Raw genomic sequence first — 23160 nt, forward strand, 5'->3', positions numbered from 1 at the left:
ATGATATGATAGAAGATAGATTATTAAATCTACTTTTAAATTAAAAAAGCAACTATTTTAAATAATTTACAATGGTATGTATACTTACATATTAATACAAGTATAAGGTTATTTTTGTTATAGTGTATATATGTTTCCACTTCTGCTTAAGATACTTTTGTTTATTGATATAAATTTAAATTTTTTCATTATGTTTTATATGTTTCTACTTTTGTTTAAGATTATTGCAAGATAACAATGTTTATTATTAAAATAGTGACTTCAACAAAGAGTTTCTGCTTTCAAATTCCCCATTAAATACAAATCACTTTATTGCATTGTGAAAATTGGTTCATTCAATTACATCTCTACTTGTATTTTTCTTGCATTAGGGGTTAGATAGCTAAAGGATTGTAGCACAGCTTGTTTATGTTACACAAATTCTAACCAGGAGAATCACAAACTAAAACTCGGGCAGAAGATTCTGAGAATCACACCAAGGAGACTGACTGGGGGAGGCACAATGTTATAACAGAAGGGAAGTTTTGGTAAAAATAACTTATTTTCTTAAAAACCTCCTCTCTTTTAAAATTTCTACATTGTCATTGTATAATACATTGTTTTACATAAGTCTATTTTCACATAAATATATCAATCATACATTGAGAACAGTCCCCCTATTCCCACATACTTCCCATGCTTACCCCATCAATCCATTCTGTTCACATCTACTCTAATATCTCATATAAATATATGACTTTATATCTTCACAGAGAAAAGACATATGTTATTTTTATACTAAGAATGTCTTGACACAATGTGATTTTCTCTAATTACATCTACTTCACTGAAATGTAGCCATATATGTGTGTGTGTATTTAGTGTATATTTTATATCATTTTATTTATTAGTGTATATGTATAGTTGTCTGTGTGAGTATATAACATGTGTATGGGTGCCAGGAGAATTCAGAAGAAAATATCAAGTTCCCTATAACTGAAGTTATAAGCGGGCAATTATGAGTCACCCAAAATAAATGCTGGTAATATAACTTAAATCTCTTAGAAAGCAGCAAGTGTTTTTAACTGAACCATCTATCCCTTTTCATAACTACATTCCTTACAGTTGAGATCTGTTACAAATATATACCACATCTTTTCTATCCTTTCCTGTTTTGGGACATCTAGGTTGGTTCCATAACTTAGATGTTGTGAATATTATAGGAGCAATCAGCTTGCAAATATATTTGTAAAATATTGATTTGGAGACCTTTAGGTAATTAGCATGCAATGATATAGCTGGATCATAAGGAAAATCTACTTGTAGATTTGGAAAAACATACTGTACAAATTTCCATCATGGCTGGACATATTTATGTTTCCACCATCAGTGGGTCCTCTAAAGACATTTCTCTTCTAGGATGTAGACTTTCATTTCATCTAGTATGTAGACTACTTGAGATTTTGTAAGATTTCATACAATTTTGTAAGATTTTATATGAACTCTTTTGACTAATGTAAGTGTTATGGATGGAGCTCTATAACTAAGATCCTTGAAAGGTGAAATGAGTGCTTCTATGAAGGATGTGGCGGGATACGACAAATGAAGTTGGGATTGTTTTGTTGACCTGCTTGGGTTGAAAATGTGGTAGTTGATTTGGGTCTAGAAACTGGAACAGTAATTGTATGGGATACACTATAATGAAAGACCTACTGTATGATCAACTTTGAGGAAGATATATCTACTAAAAGCCCAAGGAGTTTTGTGGCTCTACTGGCAGTTACAAAGACTGTAATAACAGAGAACAACAAGGTGTTGCTTTCAAATGCATAGGGAAAGCGTAAAGAATTTAAAAACTATCTTTTGAAAAGGTCATCCACATTCAAATCTTATATAAAAACTCAATTTCTGCAAGAACTCTCAGAGTCTTACTTAGATGGAGTGTGACTTATTAATTTCACTTCACAATATAGTGAGAGCAATTGATACTTGGTGACTCTATACTTTGAATTAAAGATATTTTCTGGGATGGCAATATACAATATGATTCTCTGTTGTGATGATGAGCTGTGTCATGAGCTGCCACATAAAAATCATGGGTGCTCTAAGATAAGGTGTGTTGCTGAACTGCAGTCTTCTGAAGGTTATGTGAACTAAATGTAGTTTGAGTTGTTATATTTTCATAGATTGCTGGATATATCTGTCCTAAGTAAGGAAGCATCTTCTTTTTGAACAGTTAAACACTTAGCTGCCACCCATCCCCCAGTTATTGAGCTGAAATATTTGCAGGTCTTATAACTAATTATTTTTGCTAGTGATTATCTATTTCTTTCACAGCGCTACCACGTGTATTACTATATACATATCTTTTTTTTAATTAAAACAAACAAACAAACAAGCAAGAAAAGTGATAAAAAAAGATAATGAATTCAAGTTCAGAGGGAGAGATTCCTTTGCTAATTCACATTGTCAAATGCCCAGAATTCAGTTTATTGAAAACCAAACCTAAGACTGACTTGAGTGATAATGAAATATCAGCATTTCTTAGCTTTGCAAAAGAAAAATGACATGATGATTAAAACGTTAAAAAATTTGGGATTGGAGAGCTGTCTCAGCGTTTAAGGGCATTGATTGCTCCTGCAGAGGAACAATCTGTGTTTGTGTCCCAGCACCCATATGGCAACACACAACTGCCTGTAAGTTCAGTTCCAAGAAATCCAACACTCTCCTCTGGCCTCTGAAGGCATCAAACACACATGCAGTGAACAGACAAATATGTAGGCAAAACACCTATATTTTATTTATGAGATATGGTTGAGCTGTGGTTTCATACTGTCTAATTTATGGCTCTTTCGATAGCTGGGTTCTTTTGGTATGCTTCTCAGTGGACGAAATAGTCCAGTGAATGCTTTCTGACAATACTTTATAAAATATAAAGTAGGATAATTTCCTTTGTTTAGTGGAGTTTCTCTAAATGTTGTCTTCTGAGCTTCTCCTCTTCATTCTATCCATGACGGCTATCTTTCTCCTACTTTTATTTGAAGTTCTATCCTGTAACTCTAATCTAATTGGTCTTAATAAAAACCCAGTCAGATAAAAGGGGGTAAAAGCTGAATGATCAGAGAAGCAGAGCATCCATCCAATAATTCTCATCTCTATGAAATCCTCAGACAAAAGTAGAGATCCTATTCCTATGAAACCTCAGATTGAATTTGGTGAGCTCTTGTCTCCTCCTGCCTCATCTATTATCTATCTATCTATCTATCTATCTATCTATCTATCTATCTATCTATCTATCTATCTATCTATCTATCTATCTATCCATCCATCTATCCATCTATCTACCTAGCTAGCTAGCTAGCTATCATCTATATAGATACAGATACAGATATAGATATATATGTCTAGCCATATCACTCTAATCTCCACTTTCCTAGTGCTGAGATTAAAGGTGAGAGCGCTACCTCTTGGCTCTTTCTCTTTTAGACTTAATCTCACGTAGCCCAAGGAGGCTTTGAACTCACAGAGATCTGTCTGTTTCTGTCTCCCTAATGCTAGGATTAAAGGTGTGTGCCACCATTGCTTGGCCTTTATGGCTAACTAGTGTGGCTAACTATGTATTCTGATCTTCAGGCAAACTTGATTTGTTAAAGCACAAAGTATCACCACACTATCCCTTATTGAATGTCCTTCCCACGTTTTAAAAGAAAACCAATCTTTCCCTTTAAGGTCCATTTCATTTTGGCATTAGTAATAAAAGTCTTCAGCTTCAAAGCCCAGGCACCAGGCACGACTTTCATATTTACAGGGTTGTCTCTCCTCATAGGGCTCATTCTTGAAGAATAACTGTGTGTCTGCTCTTTTCCTGAACCAGCCAACCCACCTGCCTTTTTCTTCTCTATCTTAGCATTGCAACACAAAAGATACTAAATTCCTGTTGTAGAAAAGTGATTATAGATAATAATGTGGTCCTCCCTTGTCTTGGAAATAAGGGAGTTTTGCTGAAATGGACATACATTAATGCCATGGGAATGAATAGACAAAGTTGTAGAAAGACACTTAGAAATAAAGAACCAAAGAAAACACTGGAAGATTGGAGACCAGGAAGCTTTGGTAAGAGATTCACAGATTGATTTCTTAAAATTGTACAGAGCATACAGGAATCTGTGCTCTGAATGGATGCTCCCTGGGGGGGTGATCACAGCTCCTAGTAGTCACATGAGCAAGACAACAATCTACCACATGTGTTGTTATTGTTTAGCCTCTTCTTATCACTTCACATTAGAACAATGGACTTCACAGAGAAGAAGACTCAGCATGAAATCAAAAACAGATATCTCACTAGGCTGAACCTGCTGTGTGCTACATCTGCCACCAACAGAAATGACACCACAAAAGACTCAAGCCCCAGGGCTCCGACTGGCAAATCATAGCAGGTCAGTTATGGGAAATCCCTTTACCCCCTTCAGAAAAGTGTTTCATTCTCATTGGATAATATATATATACTATGGATTTCCCTTCCAATCATTCTCTGTGTACTGGTTTCCTGTGAAGTTGCTAGATGTCCTATTCACTGTATAGTCTCCTGTGTTACTGCTTCTGCTCAACTAACCATCTTGCAAATTACAAGGAATATGAGGGTCTATTCTTCCTGGGATCTGAAGAACATAGAGTTGGAGGTATGTGAATTTCAAATAAAATTTAATATCTAATTGCTGCACTCAGAAGGCTGAGGCAGGAGAATCATGGGTTGGAGAATACATTGAATTACGTAGAGATACCTTTTCAGAAAAAAGTTGGAGCTACACTGCGGTACAGTGAAAGACTTTGAAACTTGAGACCAGGAATACAACTTTATGTGAGATTCCTGTGACTGTTTTTTCCAACTTCCTGTGACTTTGAACAGTATCAAACTACAAACTTCCATGAGTTTCAGTTGCTTTCCCTATAAATAAAATAAGAAATAAATTGCTTTGGGGATTGTTACAATAACTTATACAAGATTAAAATTTAAAGTTTAATAAACTTAAGAATCTTTTCTCCAAACCCACTAACCCTGTATACACACTTAAGTAACTGAGAGATCTCAAGCATGGGGTTCATGAGGCATCTGACCACTGGTTATTGCTGAGTGAACCCTGAAGTCTTCTGAATTTGCCCTTGACAATTAAGTGACTGTACTAATGAAGATAACATAGATGTTATCACAGTCCTAACATCAAGGTCTGCTTTCCTGCCTTTCAGATTTACATAAATTGTCAGCTCATCATTGAACATACCTGAGTCTGTAAAGAAGCTACTAACAGAGAATGTACTCTCACAGTAGAAATTCATTGCTTGCCTCCCAGGTCATTTCTTTTTCCTCTTCCCGAACAACTGTGGAATGAGTGAAGTTTTCCTATAAAAAATTGCTGACTATCGGGCTCCTGTTTTTCGCAGTGCTCTCTTATGGTTTTGCCTACACACAACTTGGGTCTTCTTTGACAGCTGCCACCGGCTGGGTGATAGGACATACAACACCTTCACAAGCTCTTTTCTTCTGTCTTGCCATATGCTTCCAGCCCACAGAGTCTTTAACCTTAAGAAATATGGGCCAGCTCTTGTCCTATGCTCCTCAAAGTGATTGTATTGCTAAACCTTAGTACTTCAGATATTTGATTCCCCAAACTCAAAACACTGTGCACAATTTTAATTTAGAAACTTTCCATCTTTGAGTTTCAAAGATCTATTTTGAAACTTTGAGTCTGAAGAATTAATTAATTTTGTTCCCTCTGTTTAGCTTTGTATTCTTTCTTGAGTTGGAAAACTCTTTAAAACTTAAATGGGGATATGCCAAAAATTAAGAGAAAAATGACTAGGAAATGTACATGTGCAGATATCTATAAATTCTCTATTATATACTAGTTTAAGTAGAAAGCAGGATGTCAAAACATGAATGCATAAATAGAAATATATATATTCATAAGTACCAGGTAAGTATCTGTATACAGAAACTAGAAATAGCCTTTTGAAGAAGACTACATTTAAAAGTTTCTGGCATCTTCTGTATATAGAGAGAACAAGTAACCTTAAAATAACCCCTTTTCCCCATTTTTGTTTTAAGTAGCTCCCATAATAGCTGTATTGTCATTCAATATAGACAAATATTTTATTCATTCTTTACAGGGAGGACTCCACACAGTGCATTAAAGCCAAATATGAATCTTTCAAATGGGAATGCTAAGTATTCTTTTTGTAAATATAAAGAAATTCTGTATGATGCAAGGTGAACTTTTTTGTGTAGGGAGGCCATTTCATTCTCTTCGTGGGTGTTAGAAACCAAGCCTTTCATCTCTCCTATGGAGACAATTTGACAGCAAAGGTAGAGGCCTCTGTGTAAAGGTGAGGTCTTGCGAACTCTGCTTTTAACTGTGGGAAATCTTGCAGTTAATCTAGAAACACAGAGAACACTTTGTTACCCAATTCATGAGAAAATGAGTAGTGTGCAGCCAGCTCAGGGAAAATGTAGGTTTGGGCAGAGTCAGTAGCTGAGGCTGGTGAAGAGCTGCATGAATTGGCCCAGCTCAAAAACCTTATCCTTGCTGAGTCTCTGTAACAGCATTGTAACAGGCTGAAGGAGGGTGCAGGTTCATCTAACTCGACAGTTGACTTGATGATGAAAAGCCTTTTTCTTCCTCTAACTTCTTCTATATTATATAAATAGTGTTCTCTTAGGCCGAGTCTTGCCCTTAGAGACTCAGTTTTACAAGTGGCATTTGTCTCCATATTAAGGATGGAGAATGACTGTGCTTCTGAGTGGAACTACAAACAATATCATCCATCTGTCGTCACCTATGTTACACAGGCTGGTAAATAACTGATTCCTGGGAGTGGAAAGGAAGTTCCCCATCTATGTATCAGGATGAACTGATATTGTGAGGTCATATGGGAGTACTAAAATCGTATCAGGTAAACCAGACCCAAAAACTTATTGGATACATCAGTCCAAGGGAATGATATAACACATCTATGTGGACTCTGAAAAATGTTAGGAACCAAGTGTTGCAATGGCAATGGCATGGCCCTACATTTGACATTTGACAACTGTCATTTGAAGTGTGTGTGTGTGTGTGTGTGTGTGTGTGTGTGTGTGTGTGTGTGTGAAGTACCAACAGGCAGAAAAGAACCTACTATCCTGTAGTAGGAGCTGCAGGTTGCATTCCACCACCCAGCTCCCACCACCGGCTAGCTTTACCCGAAATAACAACACACAAATTGTATTCTCTTAAACACTGCTTGGCCCATTATATCTAGCTTCTTCTCAGCTAACTCTCGCACCTGGACTAGCCCATTTCTCATAATCTGTGTAGCCCACGAGCTGGCTTACCACGGAGAGTCTAGTTTATGTCCATCCTGGGTCGGAGCTTCATCGCGTGTGCCTCAGAGAGCAGAGCTATTGCGTGTGCCTGGGAGATGGGAGCATGGCGTCTCTGAGCTCACTTCCTCTTCCTCCCAGCATTCTGTTATGTTTACTCCACCCACCTGTGTTCTAACCTATCAGGGCAAGCAGTTTCTTTATTTAATTAACCAATGACCTTCCTCCATCACTATCCTTGGAGCTTCAAGGCTAGTTGACTAACATCTTTCTTTTCCTTAGCTCACTAGTTTGGACCATGATTTATTTACTTTTCCAACCCAGTACTGTCCTTTCATTGCCACAGCTGAGCTCATCTTCACTCTCAATTCTGACTCTGTAGTGGTCTAAAAAAAGATCCTTCCCTGTGTTGATGGTAGTTTTTTGGCTTATCAACAAAAATTTTATTTACAGTCATGTTAAACTACTTACAAAACATATTGAGCTCTGTTGCAGCCTCTTTAATTTGTACTCATTCTGGAAACCACATATTTGCACATGCATGTGGCTACACTTATAGTGTGCTGTGTGAGATAAGATGATATTATTAATTCAGATTTAAAAGTTTTCAAAAAACCTGTTTACATCAGATGACTAAAGTAGTTGAGATTACCTGACAAATTAATGCCATTAAAACTACTACAGTTTGTCAATTTATTATTTTCTCATGATTTCTGATATCACCAAGACCACATATGGGCCCATCTATGTTTGTGTTATTGCACATTCATAACACTTGCCATGGAGCTGCTAGGTCAGACATGCTAAATTTTCCCAGTAAGCCACAACCTCATGGTGATATACAGATTAATAGAAATGGGTTAAATTAAGTTGTAAGAATTAGCCAATAGGAAACTAGAGCTAATGGGCCAGGCAGTGTTTTAATTAATACAGTTTCTGTGTGATTATTTTTGGGTGTAAGCTAGCTGGCCAGTTGAGACAACAAACATCCCACTCCTCTTGTTACAAGGGTCACAGAACCCCTAGGCTATATGGGAAGTGGTAAATTATATAAAGAAAGGGCTCCATGAAGCTACCATCTATGATGGAATGGGTCTCTGTGGTGATGCAGCTGATTTAAGTGTCTTCCATGCTTCTGTAAGCATGCTTCTTCAACCACACAATGCAAGGAAGTCCAACAATCTCAAGCATTTACTCAGCAAGTTAGAAGCTGGCTGTGACTACTTTGTGTTTCACTAGTAACTGATGGGGTGTATAGACATTTGCTCACATCTGTTGTGGAAAAATGAGCACAGTCCTTATCTGCTTCAGGCATTCTGGTATATTTCTTATGGGCAAAAGAACAAACAAACAACATGGAGGTTGTTTGTGTACTCGTTCGTGGGGATTTTATTCCTCACACGTTCTTAATTTTGCAAGTGGAGCTCATGTTGGGTGTTTTTTATTTGGGGGTCCTAAGTCTTTTGCACTAAGTGAACTTCAGCAGTTTGTCTTAGGTGCTTGGGACTTTATGTAAATACTCACTGTGATGAGACCTAATTGTGCATTTAACAGAGAGGGTCAAGTCTGACTTTATGAGTTCTCTGGAGAAAAACCCCTTTCCTTTATTTTTCTTCAGTAAAGTTGGAGTTTTCTCATCCAGGCTTCCTTCCCTTTTTCTTCAAGTTTTCTGTGTTTCTTATACTATGCATTAGGGATTGGAGGTTTCTATCAAGCCCCCACTTCTTTCTCACCATTTAATATCAAACTAATATTCTTCTGTCATTTTGATGCCATTTAAATCCGAACCACTTGGACATATTCTCTGAGAGAAACCAATTGCTTGACCAATGATATGTCAATTATCCCTCAAATTCTGCCTCTTAGGAAATTTCCTAACTTCTCTATTTTCCTTAGATCTATTTCTTAAAGTTTGTTCAGTTATATTTATTCACATTTCATAGCTCCCTTTTAAAGCAAAGGATTTTTGCTTTCTTTTTCAATATCTTATTTTCTACACTTTTTTTGGAAACCAGTTTTAGCAACGCTATGAGGGTCAGGTGGAATAATGTACTACAGAGTCTCATGCTAGTAACAATGCGACCAGGAGTGGAAAACTGATGTGTGTTGGGTAGTTTGCTAAGTGCAATGGAAATTCAAAATACAGCTATAGAACCTATAGGAATAGTATACATTAAAGTGATTCCATGGAAAAATGGGAGAAAGAAGGAATAAGAGAAGAATATACATCCCCAAATTAATTGTCCATGGCCAAATACATTAATTAAAATGCTCAAATTAATAAGAATACATTTATCTAAATATAACATACAAATAGGGGCCTGAAAGATGACTCAGCATGCAGAGCCATTTATTCTCTGCCAAAGGACACGAGTTTAGTTCCCAACACCCTGGTTTGGCAGCTGACAATCACCTGTAACTCCAGTTCCCCTGAACATTCCACCTTCTTCTGACTTTTGCAGGTGCTCCACACACACACACACACACACACACACACACACACACACACACACACACACACCAGACATACACACACATATATACATACACACAAAACATACACACACAAGTAAATGAAAATAAAAGTAAATAAAGATTAACAAATGAAAATAAAATTGAATAAAGAGACATATGAATGAGCATATATGAAAAATGAAAAAGTTATTCAACACTAGTAAACATTTTTTTAAAAGTCTAATCAAATCCTGACTTTAGTCTGAATGTTGGTTATAGAAAAGATCAAAAGTTAACAATTGCTAAGAAGAAAGTTTGGAGAAGGAGTCACACATTTATTCTGTAATTGGTGATATATGCCATTGTATCCATTATGATGGAAAGCACTGACTCTCATCAAGAAATTAAGAATAGAACCGTGCAGAAAACTCACCATTTACTATTAGAAGTAGAATAATAATATTCAAACTGTAGATACACACACTTATTCACTATAAGCCAAGATGTGGAATTACCTATGTGCCCATCAGTGTTTAAAGAAATGTGTTGTAATACACAAGATACTGTATGCAGTCCTATAAAAATGACAAAACACTACTGCCATTGAATATATATGTATTTATATACATATCTACATATCTCTATCTATCTATCTATTACAGCTGGAAGATATTATATCATTTGAAATAAGTTCTACAAAAAGAGCCAATGTCACATGATTGTATAGATATTTGGTACCTAAAACAGCTAATCTCATAGGAGTATCTGACTTTGTTTACCAAAAGCTAAAGAGAGTAGAGGAGGTGGGCAGGAAGAAATTGGCCAACTGTACATTACAGGTAGGCGGGATAGATGAGTTGTTGTGTCTGACATGGAGGAGGATGATCTTAACAAAATATACTATTTCAACGTCACTGCAGAGAACACTCAATGTTCTCAACACCAAGGAAGGATGATACTTTAAGTATTTTGCTTTAATCAGTACATGATGAACACACATAGAAATTCACACCATTATTCAAAATATGTTCAATTATTATGTGCCAAGAATTAAATGGCACTAAAAATGTATTTAATTATTATTTAAAACCTTAATTTCCTTAAAGAGATTTTACATATTTATGGATCAGACACCTTCATATCTGAACTCTTCAGAACCATTGAGTTCCTCCAGCACTGTCTTGTAATTAATTGGATCTAGTGCCACGAATACTCTGTTTCCATTGTAGATCCACTGCATGCTAGCGTTGTAGCCTCCATTAAAATGCTTAAGCTTTCTAAATACTGTGTAGGTTTACTTCCTTATCAATTTGGACATTTAATTTACAGAGTAATTGATTGTATTCAGAGGAGTGTAAAGTTCCTGGTTCGTAGTAGATTTTCAATAGAGGACATTTAATACTATGATGACCACTATGTTATTTCTTCCTGAAATACACATAAATCACTATAGAAAGCAACTACTATAACCTTTCAAGGCTTTCTGGATTTCATATTAAAATGAGGTAAGAAGAACAGAGATGACTCAATCGTTAAATCACTTGCTTTGCCAGGCCTCATGCTGAAGTTTGGATCCCCAGAACTGAAGTTAATGCTTAGTGGGTCTGGAGGCCCTTCAGTAATTTCTTCCTCGGAAGGTGGAGATGAAAGATGCATAGAGAAAGCTCTTTTGCTAGTGAGACTAGCCACATTGGTAAGCTTTGGATTTGCTTGAGGACCTAACTTCAATTATTGAGGTGGAAAAACCTACATTTGCATGCACATCTATCTATCTATCTATCTATCTATCTATCTATCTATCTATCTATCTATCTATCTATCTATCTATCATCTATCTATATATATGTGCAAACACAAAATAGAGACAAAATAAAATAAAATTGGAGTCAATAAAGAATATATGCATGTCACAAAGGCCTTAATGAAGACTACTGTCTTATATTTTAGCCAAGATGTGCTGACTTTGGAAAAGAATCTTTGTTTTGTGCTAACATTAGTAACCTCAACAGTAGTCAGGAGGATTTGGACTGATCAACTTTGTGCATCTGTTGCCTAATAGCCAAGTCCTGATCCAAATCTGTACCTTTACCCCAATCACCCCCTTACTGCCCAAATCTATCAGTCTGGAACCCACCTTCTAGCTTCTCTTACGACATTCTTCATTGAGTGATACTCTGTCCACTGTGACTGTGAGGCATTCTTGATAGTGTCCGGCTCCTTCCTTTCCTTCTCAGGAATCTTCACCTCCTCTACTGTCACCAAGATTCCTTGTGGTCTTCACAGATTAGCTCAGAGGATCCTCTACCATAAAACTTTCCTCTGGCATTGGGATTAAGGTTCATATATACATGTGATTTCATTCTGGCCAGAAAGTTGGCTAGACAAAACCCTTTATGCCATCCAGAACAGTAGCTAAAAATAGGTATTTGTGGCTCATTTCTTGATTTTTGTTGCGTTATTTAAAAAGTGGCATAGTAAGTAAGGCACCTGCTGCTAAGTCTGACACCTTGAGTTTGATGCCCTGGACTCATAAGGTTAAAAGGAGCCAACTGACTCTTACTTCGGGTTCTCTAACTTCTACACAGCACATTGTGGCACACATGTGCACACACACTAAATAAATAAAAATGTAAACCATAGCATGTTTTCTGATTAATGAAGAAAAGATTGTTTAAGGACAAGAAGTAAGAAAAGCTAAAACTAGACTCATGAAGAGGCAGCTTAGTAACCCAGAGGGTTAATTCATCAGGGGATAATCAGCGTGGTATATATACACAGACACATTTTCCAAAAGGCAGAAAATAGATCTGTCGTTTCACTCTGTTTTCTCCTTGACTCCAGTCGCATTGAGGAAAGCAGGTGAAACTAATTTAATGTTCTATTTAAATCTAGCAGGTATTTTTATTTGCCCAGAGCAAAATATCTCATTCAATAAATGCCTGTCAGGCCAAGAATAGATGATGACCAGGTGAAAAGTTGGTCTGAACAGATAATAATCCTGAAAGTTCCAAGGCCCCTGCTGCTGACCTTCTATCAGAGAAAGACCTGAGCTTTGAATCAGTGTTGATGTGCAGTTCGTCCCTCATCCTGACACTTCTGGATCACAGAGCTCCTTGCAAATCAATTCTCACAGTTCAGAAGGACTTCGTGCTTGCATCAAAATGAGAAACAACTGGGGTTTGGGCAAATCTCTACTGCTGAAGAGGTTGACTCTCAAATATGCATAAATACACAATTTTCTAGTACAGATTAGACATATTTGCATGTGGAATCCTTTATGACCTTATTTCAAAAAGGGATTTGCATGAGATGGCATGTTCCCTTATGTGAGAAGCAGTCTTTCAGTTCTCCTAAAATGATTTGGGTTTTCAGCTTCAAATAACCGAAAAGGTCGTGTCTCATAAGAAATAACTATAAATTCATGACTTTCAGGATCAACATGGTGTGATCTAATGACCTAATATTGCTCATCATAGCACATCTGTCCAAAGACAAGTCTAGAGCTCAAGGATTAGAGGTAAGAGCGCATACCACTCTTACCAAGGACCAGAGTTTGGTTTCTTGTATGCACATCCGCAGTCCTACAACTGTCTGGAACTCCAGCCCTAGCAGATCAGACACCTTTTTATGGCCTACGCATGCACCTGTACTCACGTGCACATACATAACCACATGCAGACATATCTATAAAGCAAAAATAAGAGCCACAACATAAAACACATATGGTATGGTATTTTATAGGACAGCAAAGGGGGGACTTTGAGGATGAAAGATTCCACCTGCAGGTCAATCCTCTGCAGTAAGGAAGCATTAGACACCAGTGTGTTTGATGTATGGATCTCTTTAGAAGAAGCTTCCACACATTGTTGTGAGTCAGCTTTCCTGTCCAGAGCCTCTCCATTCACCTGAGGCTTCTGGGTAGTTAACCTTTCAGAAAGAAAGAAAAATCTGTCAGTTATCTATAAAAAATAAGTTTTAAATCTAGAGTTATTCCATAATCTTATGACAAGTACCTTTGCAAGGTGATTCATAACTTTTGCCCCCATGCTGTGCTATCCAGTCACGATAGGATGTATTTGTCTGAGTCTTTCATAAATGTTCGCACTTTGTTTGACTTCAATACTACATTTACAGAGTCACTAAGGACAACTGAATAGGGTCACAGTCTCTCAAATTAGCTTCCTTGTAATAAGTGGGCAAGAAATGCTCAGAGGTATGAAAGGGAAGTTAGTATGTTTTGGACTGAGATATAGATTTTTCTGCTGGCAACATAAGAATGAGAGCTGTAGCTCTCTATGAATGAAAGAACCTGAATGGAAGCTGCACCTAACACTCCAAAGGCTGATTAGTTTATTGGGACTTCTGTGACTATGAAGATGCTAGAATGTCACAGGTCTAGAGCCTAATTATGGTTCAGCTTGAGCTATCCTTAGCCCCTTGACAGCCATTTATCATCGACCTCTGGACACATTAACTCAGCATCTCAGGATGTTGTCAAAGAATATATGGGACCTATTGCAGTTTCCTCTCTCTACCCCATAGTCTGATATTCTCGGCAAGATCTTTGGAAAATGTTAGATTTATAACTCGTTTGTTTTTATAAATGCTTCCTGAAAATGGAACTTGAGGGAAATCAAAATCTGTGGTTCTGTGTCATGGTCACTTGTACTTGAACCCAGAATAAATTCTTATCCATTTTGAAGTGGGAGCCATGTTTTCCACATTAACAAAAACAAAGTTTATTTGAAAACAAAGATGGCATTTGGCTCCTAGTTACCAATTTACTAAAAAATAAATGCATGGAGGAAAACTGGAGCTGAGTCTCACTAAAGGCAAACACTGGAAATTCAAATTTATATCTGCAATTTGTTACTATGATTGGTGAAAGGCATGGGATGTTGGTTCAAGATGGTCATTGAAATGGTTTGCTGGGAGTAAGGAGTTTATTAGTAGAGTTATTAATGCCATGGGCAAGCAGACAGACAATAAACATGGTAGGGGTCCATGGAAAGTTCATGTCCTAGCACCAAAGGCAAACATTATGGCAGGGGTTCTAAAGAGAAGAGTCAGGGCCCATGTGACAGAAGTCGTAGCTTCCATGTTCTTACGGCTTTCTGAATATGGGACAATTTCACAGTGGGAGCCTCTAATTTCCTTGGTTGGAGGCAGGAAAAGGAGAGCTCAAAATGAGATGAATTACTCCCAATACTTACTTTGGTATAAGCTCATTTCCCTAGGGGAGAAATCTGGGATCCTCGCAGTGTGAAAGCTAGGTTTAGACTGGCAGAAAGGAAGGAAGGAATGAAGAGGCAGAGGCTGTGGGCACCTTTGAGTAGGAACAATATTGTTTGAATAAAGGGGATAATTGAGAACACTAAGAGTTGAGATGGGATTGACTATCTAGTTCTTTAAGTAAAATTTCTCAATATTACTTTAAAGTTTCTCTTTCAAACCATTCCTAAAAGGCTCATTTCTGGGAATTCTGAATGTAGTGAAAAATGTTGAAAATTCATATTCTTCCTCTGAAAATGGTAATGGCAGTTATCTTTTATGTATATTTGATGAAAATTCCAACAATTATAAATAATTTTCAATTTAAGTTCTATGTAAAATTTGATATTACTATAATTGTTTCAGTTACATAACTTTCCAAAAGAATAGAAGATAAAATACTCGTGTTCATTTTAATAGCAAGTAATTTAATGAATAATGATTTGAAATTAAATTAAGAAAATGACCATTTATAAAGTAGTCACAATTAAGTGAGGAGTAGAAATATATATTTAAATAAATATCATTTATTTGGCTTCATTTTCTTTATTCCATGGACAACTATATTCTTTTTTATGAGAAAACTGTCTCTAAAATATTAGCTAGCAGTCCTAAATTCACATTATGGCTTATAAAAAAACAGGGTTCAGAATTAAAACCTAGCTAAGGTATAAATCCCCATTCTTCAATAAAGTCTAAGTATTTTCAAGTTTTCTTTTACCATAGAAACAAGAAGTCTAATAAAATATTTTATTAATTGGTCAAGAATTTTAATAAGTTTAAAATCTGTGTAGGAAGGAGGCTGAAAAGATATCTCAGAAAGTAATGTATATGCTGTACATGCATAGAAACCTGAGTTCAGGTCTCCAGCATCCAGTTTAAAAAAAGCAAAGGTGGGCATATTTTCCTGTTATACCATTGCAAGGGAATGGAGGAAAGGTGGCCAGAAACAGAGAGATCCCTGGGGATAGCTGAGGAGCCATTCTGGATAAAGGTCATTCTTATTTTCAGTGAAATACTGCCTCAAAAATTAAGGTAAAGAAGTGATTGAGGAAAACATCCTGATGTGATCCTCTGGTTTCTCTACATGTAACACGCACTCACATGTGTGTTGATGTGCATGTCTATGAAAATGCACAGACACACACAGACACATACAATAATCATGTTAATAATTATAATCTGAGTTCAGAGTTGAGAAAATGTGATGCTTTTAGGGGTTTCTGTGCTCAATCTGTGGTAGTTTGAGTTAAAATGGCCCCTTAGGCTCATAGGGAGTGGAATTATTACAAGGCGTGGCCTTGTTGGAAGAAATGAGTCCCTGGAGGCAGAGTTTGAGGTCTCAGAAGCTCAAACAAGGACTAGAGTTTCACAGTGATTTCCTGGTACCTGCAGATCCAGGTATGGAACTCTCAGGTCCTGCTCCATCACCATATTTTCCTGCACATTACTATGCTTCCTGCCATGATGATAATGGATTAAACCTCTGAAACTGTACATCAGTCCCAACTAAACCTTTTCCTTTCTAAGAGTTGCCATGGTCATAATGTCTCTCCACAGGAGAAGAAACCCTAACTAAGACAGTGTGCCTTCAGACTTCCTCTGGCTTTTGCATAAACAAGCACCAAAAGTCCTTAAAAAAAAACCAACTCCATTAATGCACATTTTGCATAGATCTATTTCTTTAATTTTAAAATTATTTTATGTGTATGTGTGTTCTGACTGCATGTCTGTCTGTGCACCATGTCTGTGCTTGTTGCCCATGGAAGCCAGAAGAGGTCATCAGTTACCCAGGAACTGGAATGTATAGGACACTGTGAAGAGCTATGTTGGTGTTGGGAGCCAAGCTCCTGTACCCTGGAAGAGCAGACAGGACTGCTTAGTGCTGAGCCATTTCATCGGCCTAGTTATCCATATTAATACCTAACTCCTTTTTATCCTTAAATTATTCATAGATTATATCCTAGCTCTCCAATGTGATGAGATTGGTACATGGCCCATATCAATCAGTCAATGAGTCCTAGTCTTAAAATAAGATTCTCTTGTTATATGGAGAGGTGTAATTAGTAAGAAAACATTTACACATTTGAAGTGCCACAAAAGATAATTCATAACCATTTGTGCCTTTTTCAAAGATGAAAAATTTAATTTCACTAGAGACAGAGAACAAAGTATAAAAATACAAACATGAAAGAGAAGGGTCAAGGAAAAGTTTATTCCAACATTAATGCTATGATTTCCTTTAATAAGTAGGAACATACATGGTAAATTGGCAACATATCTTTTTTAAAATTTATTATATTTTTTAAAAATACAAATCCAAGTTCCCACTCCTTCCTCTCCTCCCATTCCCTCCACACACCCTCCCACCCCACCCCCATCCAATCCTCAGAGAGGGTGAGGCACATTGCTTTGTGGGAGGTCCAAGGCCCTCCCTACTATATCTAGGCTAAGTAAGGTATACCTTCAAAGAGAATAGGTTCCCCAAAATCCAGTATCTGCAGTAGGGATAAATCCTGGTGCCACTGCCAGTGTCCCCTCCGTCTACCCCAGCAATTCAACTGTCAACCACATTCAACCACATTCAGAGGAATTAGTTTGGTCCTATGCTTGTTCCTTCCCAGTCTGGCTGTAGTTGGTGAGTTCCTATTAGCTTAGGTAAACTGTTTCAGTGGGTGAATCCATTATGGTCTTGACCCCCTTGCTCATATTCTCATTCCTTCAACTCTTCATCTGAACTTTGGGATCTCAATCCAATGTTCCAATGTGGGTCTCTACTTCTGTTTCCATCAGTTGCTGGATAAAGGTGATATTTATGATAATCCTAGAGAAGCTAATGATATCATGTCACCATGATTCTATGGTGATATTTAAGATAATCATCAGTCTGACTACAGGGCAAGTCAAGATTGGGCCCCTTCTCCTCTATTGCTTAGGGGTCTTATCAAGGGTCATCCTTATGGATTCCTGGGAATTTCTCTAGAGCAAAGTTTCTGCTAACACTGTAATGGCTTCCTCAATCAAGATATCCATTTCCTTGCTCTCATTCTGTCTTTCCTCCATCTTGACTATCTCATACCTTCAAGTTTTCCTCAACCTTCCCCGTCTCCCCTCCTCTTCCCCTTCTACCCTCCCTTCTCCCCCCACCCCCATGCTTCCAATTTTATTAGGAGATTTTGTCTATTCCCAATTTCCAGGTGACTCTATATACATTTTTCTTTGTGTTCACCTTATTACTTAGCTTCTCTAGGATCATGAACTATAGGTTCAATGTCCTTTCTTTATAGCTAGTATCCAATTATGTGTGGGTACATGTCATATTCATCTTTTTGGGTCTGAGTTACCTAACTCAGGATAGTACTTTCTAATTCCATCCATTTGCATGTAAAATTTCAAGATGTCATTGTTTTTAGAATTTTAATGTCTAATTTCCCATTTCCTAAGTTCTTTACATATTTTGGAGATAAGTCCTCTATCTGATGTGGGGTTGGTGAAGGTCTTTTCCCATTCAGTAGGCCGCCTTTTTGTCTTATTGATAGTGTCCTTTGCTTTACAGAAGCATCTCAATTTCAGGAGGTCCATTTATTTATTGGTGCTCTCAGTGTCTGTGCTACTTGGGTTATACTTAGGAAGTGGTCTCTTGTGCCCATGCATTGAAAACTATTTCTCGCTTTCTTTTCTATCATGTTCAATGTGTTCTATGTAATAGAAACAGAAGGGACATTGTCAAACTCTTTTTATGAGGTTACAGTTACCCTGATACCAAAATAACACAAAGACTCAACCAAGAAAGAGAATTACAGACCAATCTCACTCATGAACAGTGATGCAAAAATACTCAATAAAATACTGACAAACAGAGTCCAAGAATATATAAAAAAATATTCACCATGACCAAATCGGCTTCATTTCAGAGATGCAGGGCTGGTTCAACATATGAAAATCTTTCAAAGTAATCCACCACATAAATAAACTGAAAGAAAAAAAAGATCATTTCATTAGATGCTAAAAAAACATTTGACAAAATACAACAGTCCTTTATGATAAAGGTCTTGGAGAGGTCAGAGATATAAGGAACATATCTAAATATAATAAAAGCATTATATATCAAGCTGACAGCCAACATCAAATTAAATGGAGAGAAACTCAAAGCAATTCTTCCAAAATGAGGAACAAGACAAGGCTGTCTACTATCTCCATATTTCTCCAACCTAGTTCTTGAAGTTTTAGCAATAGGAATAAGACAACAAAAGGAGATCAAGGGGATTCAAACTGGAAAGGAAGAAGTCAAACTTTCATTATATGAAGATGATATGATAGTGTATATAAGTGACCCCAAATAACTCTACCAGAGAAGTCCTACAGCTGATAAATACCTTCAGTGATGTGGCAGGATATAAGATCAACTAAAAAAAATCAGTAGCCCCCACATACTCAAATGATAAAGAAGCTGAGAGGGAAATCAGAGAAACATCACCTTTCACAATAGCCACAAATAGCATAAAATATCTTAGAGTAACACTAACCAAAGAAGTAAAGACCTATTTGACAAGGACTTTAAGTCTTGAAGAAAGAAATTGAAGAAGATACCAGAAAATCGAAAGATCCCCCATGTGCTTGGATAGGTAGGATAAACATAGTAAAAATGCCAATCCTACTAAAAGCAATCTATAGATTCACTGCAATCCCCATCAAAATCCCAGCAAAATTCTTCATAGATCTTGAAATAAAAATAATCAACAGCATATGAAAAAAAACCAGAATAGCCAAAACAATTCTGTACAATAAAGGAACTTCTGGAGGCATCACCATCCCTGACATCAAGCTCTATTATAGAGCTACAGTAATGAAAACAGCTTGGTATTGGCATAAAAAGAAAGATTTTAACCAATCGATCAAAATCAAAGACCCAGATATTAACCTACACACCTATGAACTCCTGATTTTTGACAAGGAAGCTAAAATTATACAATGGAAAAAAGAAAGTATATTCAACAAATGCTGGTGCCATAACTGGATGTAAACATGTAGAAGAATGAAAATAGATCCATACTATCATCATGCACAAAACTCAAGTCCAAATGGATTAAAGACCTCAATTGGCATCATATCTTATGATTCTTAGTCTCATTAATGAAATAATTTGAGATTGGATTCAAACAGAAGCATAAGTGCATTTTGTTAGCATTAAGACAAACAAAATCCCAGAGCAGGAAAGATGTAAACCCAAGAAGAGTCCCAGAGAATGGAAGGAAATAAGCAGTGCCATTTAATCTGAAATGGATTGTATTAGTGTTTTATAGTGGTTTCCCACAGGCTCATAGGGAGTGACGTTATTTGAAAGGATTAGAACATATGGCCTTGTTTGAATGGGTGTGGACTTATTTGAGGAATTATATCACTGAGGTAGTGATCTGAGGTTTTAGAAGCTTAAACCAGGCCAACTCTCTCTCTCTCTCTCTCTCTCTCTCTCTCTCTCTCTCTCTCTCTTTCTACTGCCTATAGATCTAGATCTAGAAATTCAAGCAACCTATCTGGCACTATGTCTTCCTGTTTGTGGCCAGGTTAAGTTAAATATTTTCCTTTATAAGGGTTTCAGTAGTCATAGTGCCTCTTCACAGCAACAGAACACTGGCTAAGACAGAGGTCAAATGCATGGTAGACAAACAGTTATGTTGTGTGGAGGGAAGAATTAGGAAACAAGTACAGAAGCTCCAAATGTTGGGATAACCCAGAGCATTAAGGAAAGCATGCTTGGAAAGGAAATAGGAGCAAAGGAAAAGAACAATTCTGCAAAGTGAACTGACTCATGGAGCTGCATGACTGCAGTCTAGTTAGCTGTGACTCTTAGGTCAGGGATTCTGAGAAGAAAAGTACACTGTCTAACTAGTTCACTTCTCTCTTTATAGCATGGCTTACAGTGTGACCAACTTCCTCAGGGTGGGCCCTGTGGTCAAGTGATTGACCAGACTCAATTGGAATGCTAGATTTCCACCCAGGTCAGAGATTTTATCCTCTTGATCTGAGGAGAAATTTTGTGCTCTAAGAACAACAAAATGCAGTTAAGGATGGGTTTGGATCCAGGCTCTGGGACTAACCAGAAATGTGATTTGAGGCAGAATGTTTAATTGTTTTGTGTTTTGGTTTAGAGTGATATTTTTAAAGATTTGTTTAATATGCAGGACTGCTTTATCTGCATATAGGTATGTATGTCATGTGTATGCCTTGTTCCTTTAGATGTCAGAACACTTGGGACTAGAGTTATAGAAGATTGTGAGATGCTAAAAGTGTGTGTTGGAAACCAAACTTGTTCCTCTGGAAGAGCAGGAAGAAACTCTTAACTGCTGAGCCATCTCTCCAGTCACCAATAGACTTTTATTTTGACCAGGACAATAGTTCTAAGAATGATCAAATCATAGAAAACTCAACGTATTTTACTAATTAGTGTGTTCAAATCTGTTCTGATTTTTTCCATTAAATTAATGGAAAACTAAATAAAATAAATAAACAAAAATATTTCCAATAAATTAGATGTTCAACTTTTTAAAAATATCAGAACATGTTCCTTAAAAGACATACATTAAATGTAACACCTTTTTTAAAAAAAGAGGTAGAGTTCTTTTTTAAAATCAACTAATTAATTAATATGTCTACATTTATTTGACATGACATTTGTTATATGACCTTGCTCTTGACAAGAGATGATCCTCATTGCCTCTGTCTTTTCTATATATGTGATATCTCACCCATGAAAAACTATGCTCTCTTTCCCTCCCTATTAATTTAGCTGGATTTGCTTTCACAAACAATATGCAAAGAGCAAGACATGCTATATCAGTGTGGTAGTTTGAATCATAGGCTCAGTTGTGTTTATATTCAGACTCCTAGTCAGTGGTGCTGTTTGGGTAGGTTTCAGAGGAATGGCCTTGTTGCAGGAAGTATGTGTTGGGCATGAACTTTCAGAGGCTAATATCCCTTCCAGTAAGCACTCTGTTTCATGCTTACGGTTCAAGATGTATACTTTCAGCATCTGTTCCTGCTGCCATGCTTTCCACTTGCTAGTATCATTGACCTTAATTCTCTAGAACTGCATGCTCACATGAACTCCTCCTTATATAAGTTGCTTTGTTCACGTTTATCACAACAATAAAAGAATAAACAATAGAGCAGCTTGTAAAGTAACTACCATCATGGACTTCCTTTCTCTTGTTAGCTGAGTTCTTTATCAGGTGTTCATCAACAGAAAGCCCAATATACTGTGAAAGCAAAGCTAGACCCGTGATGAGGCTGTAACCAGCAAAGTAGGAGACTTAACCAATCCCTAGGGACTCCTAGCATCATCACAAAAACACAAATCTCATTTCAAATTCGTTAAAAAAGATTTTTTTCTGAAGTCAAGTAGGAGTAACTATGACCCATGAACACAGACTCAGATTACCTCAAATTTCATGTTCTAGCATAGAAATAGTTTCATGAACTGCTTACAATAATAGGACAAAGAAACTCACAAATCAAAATGATTTTCAAATACATTGGTGGAAACATCAGAGAGGCTGGTGATAGTCTTAGGCCTTAGATGCTATCTGGAAGCATTCTTAACCATTTGGTTGGTGAAAGCATGATATTTGCTCATACATTACACTGGGTATGTGCCTGGTAGTAACAGTATGTTTGGTCTGACACAGACATAGGCAAGGAATGACTATTTAGGGGCTTAAACATAGCCCGAGGTAAATTATAAACAGTTGCAGAATTTTGTACCATTCCAGCCTCTCCACATCACAGAAATTTTTAGTAAACCTTTATGCACATGGCTCCTTGCCAGGAATTCTTGTTCATACTACTATCATGGTCAGGTGAATACAGAAGCAGCCTTAGCTCTAACTCCCTTAGCTACCACATGGAGTAGAAATATGAAGCGTAGTGGAGCCCCAAATTAGGATTAAGAGAATTCATACAGAGAGCAGTGAGTGCCTGCCTACCGGGCAGGCCTCAGGGTCCCCTGTAAGGGAGCCCAGGCACCTTCAGCTCCTGCGCCAGGCTTCCTGTGCTCTTCTGGATACCGCCCCCCCTTGCTCCATTCATCCCTTTGTCAGCGGATC

This window comes from Microtus ochrogaster, assembly GCF_000317375.1.
Source record: "Microtus ochrogaster isolate Prairie Vole_2 chromosome 14 unlocalized genomic scaffold, MicOch1.0 chr14_random_3, whole genome shotgun sequence".
Taxonomy (NCBI): Eukaryota; Metazoa; Chordata; class Mammalia; order Rodentia; family Cricetidae; genus Microtus; species Microtus ochrogaster.